This window comes from Octopus bimaculoides, chromosome 8 (genome assembly GCF_001194135.2).
Source record: "Octopus bimaculoides isolate UCB-OBI-ISO-001 chromosome 8, ASM119413v2, whole genome shotgun sequence".
Taxonomy (NCBI): domain Eukaryota; kingdom Metazoa; phylum Mollusca; class Cephalopoda; order Octopoda; family Octopodidae; genus Octopus; species Octopus bimaculoides.
This window is the reverse complement of record NC_068988.1, coordinates 50,760,793-50,769,857: the sequence shown is the minus strand read 5'-3', so window position 1 is coordinate 50,769,857 and position 9,065 is coordinate 50,760,793. Positions and strand designations below refer to the sequence as shown.

The window sequence follows — 9,065 nt, the reverse complement described above, 5'->3', positions numbered from 1 at the left end:
AGATATTTCTTTCTGTTCTTTTCTTTATGACTTCAAAGAATGTCGGTGTCATCCTTTTCTTGCTTCCTTCTAGGATCGATAAAATAATATGTATCGTGCATAAGTTTCAACATAACTGACTAACAACATAACCCAAATTTCTGTCTTTGTGTCTCTGTAAGTTATTATAAGGCCGTATGCTGGCAGAATTACAACTAAATATTCTTTTCTTTTCTACTCTAGGCATAAGGCAAGAAATTTTTTTTTTCTTTTTTTTTTGGTGGGTAACAGTCGATTAGATCGACCCTAGTACGCAACACGCAACTTGTACTTAATTTATTGACCCCGAAAGAATGAAAGACAAAGTCGACCTCAGCAGAATTTGAATTCAGAACGTAAAGACGGATGAAATACTGCTAAGCATTTCGCCTGGCATGCTAATTACAGCTAAATATTACTTTGTAAAATTGGTTTACGGCACTCTACCTTCTGAGTTCAAATTCTACTTGGCTCAGCTTTACCTTTCAGCTTTTCAAGATCGATAGATTACAGTACCAATCAATACGGTGTGGGGAAGGGTAAGATTTCATCAACCATCCATTTAAAAATGACAGTCTTGTACCAGCATCAGAAAAGATTCCTATTGCAAGAAGGAACTCGTATCTAAATCAAAGACTTCCATTATTTTCAAAGTCAACCAAACAAGGATTTTGGAATCACACACCGTTCTTTGTGAGACAAGAAAAACATTTGAAAGATTGAAAATAGAATAAAGACAATTTGAAGAAAATTTGCGACCGCATAAGAGATTAGAACGTTTATATTTTGTCTGTTTATAAATTTGGTGATGATTAGCGTAATTTTCAAATATTAAATAATTATTTTATAAATCTCTTTTGTTTTCTTTACAGGGTGGTCTTAGCACTGAGAATGAGATGTGTCTAGCTTTCATTCTGATTTATCCACGAATAACATTAAAAAGTTGTACCAGTGATGCAGAGTATGACAAGGCTCTAATCAAGTATATCAATCTATCTATCTATCTATCTATCTGTCTACCTATCTATCTTCACACTCACATTCATACATAATTATACTTCCATACATACTTAGCCATCCCCCTACACATTTACATGCATGCACACATACAAACGTGTGCATATATTTATCCTCCCATTTATCTGCTATCGATCTTTAAGTCCTCATATATATGTCTATTTGTGTACAGCTGTGTTTGTGTATGTGCGTGCGTGTGTGCGTGACTCAGATTTCACTAAACCACGATCTTCTAGTAAGAAGTGTTTCTCTTCTGGTCTTCATATTCATTTCATATACATTGGAGTGTTCATTAATCTATGGTTATCAAATCCATTCGTTGGTGGCCAATAGTATTTTGTGATATTTTTTAATGTTATTATTCATGCTACACGTTGACTTTAAATTCAAAACGTTATTTGTACTATGCTGTCATTGTGCAGTCGCCACTGGACTTTGTTATCTGTCATGCGTAGTAGAGTGGCGGTATTGTGACCTGTGGAGCTCTTGATGCTATCAGACTAGGATTTTCTCTATCTACCTCTCTTTCGTTCTCCCCCAACTGTTCTGTGGAGGATGGTTTGGGGCAGGGAGTTGTGGCGAAATACCTGGACGTAGTAGGTAAGCTGTCGTCATTTTACCTGCGTAAGGATTGGTTGCTGTTTGCCAACGCATTTTCTGGGTTGCTTGCTGTTTAATAAAACTGTTCGTTTTGTGTTCTGAAACATTTGTGCTAAAATGTATGGATTTTTTTCACTTCATACCATATATATATATATCTGGATGTACAGTTATGCAAGTTAGAAATAATATAATCTTTACTATATATATATATATATAAGAGAAAAAATAAGTTAAAATAAAACAATTCAAAGTTTTTAAGGAGTCCAAAAGGAGACAAAATAATTTCCAATAAAAATTCATCATATTCATAAAAATCAGCTGGAGCAGCAAGTAGTAAGAATATGAAAATAACAATTGAAAAAGTTCGTTACAGGTATAAAGATACAGAAACAAGTATAAAAATGGAGAAAAATGTTAAAATCAAAATTGGATTTAATACATACGAATGTTTCAAAAGACAATACGAATGTCTTTTGAATGTATTGTCATTCTCATCAGAGTGAAGAATTTAAGGAAGAACATCAAAAAAGTTATTAATAAAAGTCAATAAGGAAAAACAGATGAGGTAATAGGAAAAATTCAACCGGATATTTACAAATAGGTTGTAAAAGGAAAAATAAGACAAACGAAAAAGAATGTGTATGCAAGTCTATCATTATTATAAACGAACGCCGTCACCACTGATGTCTTTTTCACACTCTCTCTTTCCCTCTCACACTCTCACTTTCTCTCTCATTCTCTCTCACACTCTCTCCCTCCCTCTCTCTTACATCCTCTCTGTCCTCATCTCTCTCTCTCTCGCTTTGCCACTTCAAAGAAATAAGTGTGACGCACACAACAGGTACGTACTAAAACAAAAAGTTAGCGTATTAATATTATTGATTAATATACCTGTTATGCTTATTGATCTAATCACAGCCTTGCTTCGTATCTAAAAAACAATCCAATTGGTCTACTCCGTAAACAGCTGTCTTTTACAACAATATGTTCAGTATAGCACAAACGGAAACGCTAACTTGAAGTATCAATTCAGTTATAAATGCTAGAATATTTTGCTTTTGTTTATTGATTTTGTAATAATTTAAATATAAGGAAACGAAAAAAAGATATCTGTTTCAGTATGAACCCACTGCAATATAAAAATAACCAGGAAGCCGTTAAAAAAATGGAATTAATAGTCAACGGTTTGGAGCCTGAATTAGGTTTTACACAGTCATGTTATGAGAAGTTAAGTGTAAGTTGTACTTTTCTTTTTCTTCTTTTATTTTATCTTATTGATTACAATGATATTCTGAACATTCATTAGGGCTGTCGTGAAATTTAACACTTATAAATCAAAGCTTATAGTAGTCAATTTTAAGCACCACTGCCTATAGCTGCATGCAGTGATAACCTATTTTCCACTTTGGAATTTGACGTATTATTTAAATTACTGCTTTTCTTCTCCAAACTTGATTTTTTATCTTCCTGTTAAAAAAAATTAACATTTAATTTACGATGACTTTATCAAAATATTGGGTCATCCCATAAATAAAACGTCTTTTTTTTATACTTTTAGTTATCAAAATTAAGATAAACAAAATTCTTTTAAATCCAAAATATACTCTCCTTCATTTAATATAATTTTGGATTATTGACAGAAATAGGTGAAATTTGGAGGATACATCCATAAAATAGATAATTTTGTCAATGATTTATAAGAATGAAAAAGTAGATGTAAACTCCATTGGTTTTGTAAAAATTAATGCTAATAAATTTTAGTTAAGCATCATTAAAATATTCTGAAATAAATATATAATTATTTATTATTTTTATAGAGTTTTAAAATGATATTTATAACGTGTTAAAAATTAATGTGTTGTAATTAATAAATTGAGTATTGGGGTCTGTGGTTGTTGTTTCTTATACTTAGTTGTAACTCAGGATTTATATATTAATTAATTTTTTTGGTATTTATGTAATATATAAATATTATTTAAATATCACAAATAATTATAACTTAATAGTAATTATATATCTATATATATTTGAGTATGAATAAGTTGTTTAATTTTATTGATAATTGATTAATAATGATCGTGGAACTTATGTTATTTAAGAGTATTTATTGTTATATATATTATTATTAATAATTTATTTATATTTATTTAATGATGTTTATTTATATTATTACTTATGATAATATGTTTAAATATATTATTTATTGTTGCTATGTGTTAAGATGATTTTACTGTGTGATGTTTTAGAATATTAAGTAATAATAGTTGACGATTACATATATAAAATGTATATAATGTATAAAGTGTATATATTATATAAAATGTATATATAAGATGTATATAATAAATAGAATGAATATATTATATAAGATGTGCATAATATATTAAATATATATATTATATAAAGTGTATATATTATATAAAATGTACAGGTTATATAGAAAATACATATTATATCATTTTTGTGGTGCATATTGCACGAAAAATTTCCAATTTTTAGGAATTATATGGATGATTAAGATTATCAAAAATAATGTAATTTTATTAGGGTAAGAATTATGGTTGTACTTTTTATACTTTTTATAAATAATTTAGAATTATGTAATTCTAAATTTAGTTTTTAAAAAATTGCACGAACAGAATGATATTCCAACATTTAACGACCGATATATTTTGTCTTCGTAGAAGGTTAAATTTAAGAATCGACCATTCCCAGTAATTCAATCTGAAGATCAGTCAACTATACTGCCGACGTCAACCGAAAAGGTAAGTATTTAAGTTTACACAATAAAATATTTTGTATATGGTTCTCATTTAAAACAGTCAGACAATCTACTGATGAAAGGTGAATGCATTATGTCACTATCGTTCAGTTTTTTTTATATATTTACTTCCGTTACCATATAACTAATCAGGACACAATCGTAGATTTAGATTTCATTTAATGTATTTTCTTATGATAATACAAAAATCCTTTCTAGTGAGAGGCACAATATCTGGAATTTTGGGGGAGAGAGATAGTCGGTTACATCGGCCATAATACTTAAATGGTCCTTATTTCGTCGATCTTCAAAGAATAAATTGTAAACTGGATCTACACAAGAAAATAACAAAGCAACCAAACTTTGAGATATGACGATACTCACAGATATGGAAATTTAGGTTACTCGATCGGGTATTTTTGTGTAGGACACGAAAAAATGAAGTACTTCATAGTCGAAGTATCAATCCAAATAAACGATAGCGGATCTTCAAAAGAAATGGAGAAAATTTCTAAATATTATTTTAACTATTATCAACTTTGTCATTCGGTTAACTATAACTTATTGTAACAAATTAGCAGTTACAAAATATTACACACCTTTTTAAATTAAAAAAAAGTCAGAAGACAGGTGACATTGCTTATGGCATTTTATATCTTCATAGACTGGTGAAATCGATATTGCTTATGCTCAACTTGGTAATATAACTCAATGTTCATAGAAAATAGGATTCTAGTAGAGTGAATTTTAGAGAGGTAAGATGAAAAGTGGAAATTTAAACGTTACCTATAATGACAGGTGCCTTGAGAATAATTAATTAAAGTTGCGAAATTAGTGAAGTAGATTCAATTCAATGCTGACTTCTGCTGTGTATGCAACATAGTACATGTTTGAAATAATTTCTGCTGCACTAATTTATGCAATGGAATTAGGAACTACTGTATTCTCACAAATTGTTGTCGGATTACTTATTTTAACTATTATCAACTTTGTCATTCGGTTAACTATAACTTATTGTAACAAATTAGCAGTTACAAAATATTACACACCTTTTTAAATTAAAAAAAAGTCAGAAGACAGGTGACATTGCTTATGGCATTTTATATCTTCATAGACTGGTGAAATCGATATTGCTTATGCTCAACTTGGTAATATAACTCAATGTTCATAGAAAATAGGATTCTAGTAGAGTGAATTTTAGAGAGGTAAGATAGGAAGAAGTTAGGATACTCCGTGAGAATAACTGAAGAAGGAAATTAGGTGAGACGAGTCAACCAGGCTGTGAGAATATGCGACCAGCTAGTTAGGAAGAATAGTGACTGTTGTAGAATTGATAGAAGAGACAGAGAGAACCATTTTATCTATGAGTTAACGGTTGAAGTATGTTAGTGATGGATGCTTCGCTAATTAGTTGAGTGACCCGTTGTGTTTGGTACTGGAGGTCCGTGTGTGTTTTGTGTGCACGTGTGTATGCGTGCATGTGTGAGTGTGTGTGTACGTGTTTGTGCGTCTGTTTAGTTTGTCTGTCTGTCTGTCTGTCTAAGAAGGGGTAGTATTAGTAGTAGTACCATCCACCATTTTTTCGGTCACTCAAAGTTTAGAAAACTGAAAGGTAAAATATCAGATTTTCATTTTAATTCTCAAAAATAAAATTTTAAGATCTTCTCAAAATAAATTCGTTTTATTCGATTTAATTTCCGTTTTTTTCTTTCTCGTATTTTCTAGAATTCAGCTGCGAAATTCTTCATGAGGACTGGAATAATTTTCATTTTCATTTCTTATTGGTTAATTTAACACTCGTCAGACCATATTAATATAATAACTATTCTTATAAATATGAAAAACGAGCTGAGGAAAATCTTCGATGAATATTTTCGCAGGTATTAACAAACATTAAATCTATACGTATGCATATATATTTATGTGTGCGTGCGTGTGTGTGTGTGTGTGCATGTGTGTGTGTGTGTGTGCGTGTATGCGCTTATGTAAAAATTTTAAAGTTAATTGCATATACCAGAAAGTCAAATTCTGTTTATACGATTTTAGTTTTCGATATTGCATGATTATCCGCAAAATGTGGCATAAAAATGAACATTTATCTGGTGTGATATGAATTAAGTGATTCTATAAACTTCATTTTCCACAATAACTTAAAATTCAGTGTTACTTGCTTACAAAGGATATATCCAGAATATTTTATTCCTGCATTATAAAATTTTTCTGTTTTAATAAAATTTTTCAATAAATAAAGTTTTCTGCGTAATAAAATTTTTCAATAAATAAATTTTTCTGCGTAATAAAACTTTTCAGTAAATATATCTTTATTTACAATTTGTAAACAAAAATAGTTTTAGAAACCATTTTGTTTAACTTGTTTTATTCATTATCGACTAGAATAGACTTGTATTGACCAGATTGTCTGTGCTTCGATTCATTACTCTAGATGATACTGTTGACTCATCACTCTGGATGGTTCTTCCAGTAATTAAGTAATACAAACTCTACAAAACTCAGTATCCAGGTCTATGATGCTGGAAAGCATGATCAATTGTAAACTGTCAAATGGATAACAAAAAAGTTTAAGTTTCAAATTTCTTATTGTTTCGAAAACATGTGAAAACTGGAAAACCAAACTTAGAATTATAATTCAGCAAATTTCAGCTTCTAATAGTCGCAATTATAAGTCTTTCTCATTTTGGGACCAGAGGAACGATTTTGAAGAAAGGATAAGTCGAGTACATCTTCCCCACACCCAACTAATATTTATTTTATCGACCCCGAAAGGATGCAAGACACGGTTGGCGTAGCTGACATTAGAAATGAGAATGTAAAAAATTGAAAGAAATACCACCAAGTATTGTGCCCGGTACAATAATGATTGTATCAGCTACTGTTTAAGAACAAAATTGTAAAGGATAAATTTCAATGAATTATTTTAATTCATGATAAGGAATGTTATTACGACCTTCCTTTAAATCTGACAACTGTAGTGGAAAATAAAGTATTTCCCTTACAAACAGCAGAATGTTGCTGACTGAAGATTTTTGTAAAATAGTGAACCCGTCTCAAAGCAAATTGTTTCAATTGGTAGTATTGCACTGAATAAATCAAAATATGTTCACAGCAGAAGTAACTCTTCTACAGAATGAAGGTGTTAGTAAATCTCTTGCTATTTTTATCATCTTTCCCTACCTTATTCAGTCGTCTGCACAAAATACGTAAATATTTAGTCTGTTTCCACCGTCAAAGTCTTGTCTATTACGAAGTCGATGAAAATACGTAAAATATCATCCATTTGATGACCCGTCAACAGTGCCACAAACTTCAGATCTACAACCATCTACAACTGAAAAGGTAACTATCTAATGTTCGACAATAAAATATTTGGAATACTGTTTCTAAATTAAAACACTGAAACAAGTTATTGGTCAAAAGTCAATACATTGTGTCAGTGTCATATCTACTTCCGTTACCTTATAACTAATTAGGACACAATCGTAGATTTAGTTTTCATTTAATAAAAAATCCTTTCTCGTGAGAGACACAATACCTGAAATTTGTTAGTCGGTCACATCGACCATTGTGCTTAAATGGTACTTATTTCATCGATCCCGAAAGAATAAAAGGTAAACTGAACCTACTCAAGTAAGTAACAAAGCAACCAAACTTTGAGATATGCCGTTCAAAATATTTGAGCAAACTGAAACGCTAAGCTTAGAATTGTAATTTAGCAAACTTACCTTCTAATAACTAGAAAAGCACTCGGAGAGCGCAGACCTCCACCAAGCAGCTCATTTCCACCCATACACACGCATGCTGAAAATCGCCCAATTTCCCAAACCAACGCCGGCAAAAACATAACCTCCTTGGCGGGGTTAAAAAAAATAACACAGCCACATGATTTAAAAAAAAAAAACCCTTTAAAATCAGGAATCATCTGAAGCAGTTATAATACATAAATGATAACAGCAAGCTAGTTTCACAGCGGCGGTGGAGGAAGCAAAGCCTGAAATTTTTGAGTTGATCCCAATAGTCAAGGCTTGTCATGTCATCCTCCGCAGACCTACGCCAAGCAGTTCATTTTAGGATAGATACGCGAGTAAAATTACTAATAGAGAAACGAAAATAAACTTTGGAAACAGTAACGCCACCATAAGTGTAAACGATTAAGTGTTTTCAAGGGAGATAACCAAAGAACGTAACAATACTTCATGCAAAGTATGAAAAATGTAAAGTATAACAAATAAAAAATCCTTCAAGAATCTATAAAAATTGACGGTCACTACTAAAATTTCATCATCTGTTTCTTGTGTCATTACCAACTTTTCCTGCAAGTTTCATTAAATACCGTTTACAACTTTTTGAGTTATTTTGCACACAGACGGACAGACGGACAAACCAACGTTGATGAAAACATAACCTCCTTACTTGGCGGATGTAATGATAATAATTCTTTCAAATTTTGAAACAAGTCCTTTGAAGAAAGAGGCAAGTTGATTACTTCGAGCCTGTGCCCAACTAGTAATTATTTTATCTTGACCCCGGAAAAGATGAAAAGCAACGTCAACCTCGGTGGCATTGGAACATAAAAAACGGAAGAAACACCACCAAGTATTGTGTCCGGTGCGGTAACGAGTGTAACAGCTCGCTGCCTGAAGACAAGTTT

At 31.2% G+C, this 9,065-nt stretch overlaps 1 long non-coding RNA gene across 1 annotated transcript in view; it reads left to right on the top strand.

Moving 5' to 3' along the window:
* Positions 1-4,357, top strand: part of LOC128248573 (uncharacterized) — a 6,365-nt gene extending 2,008 nt beyond the window's left edge. Inside the window, exons 2-3 of the long non-coding RNA XR_008264751.1 lie at positions 891-2,872; positions 4,323-4,357. This is a non-coding gene — a long non-coding RNA (uncharacterized LOC128248573). The remainder of the gene's footprint in view (positions 1-890; positions 2,873-4,322) is intronic.
* Positions 4,358-9,065: the final 4,708 nt, after the last annotated feature.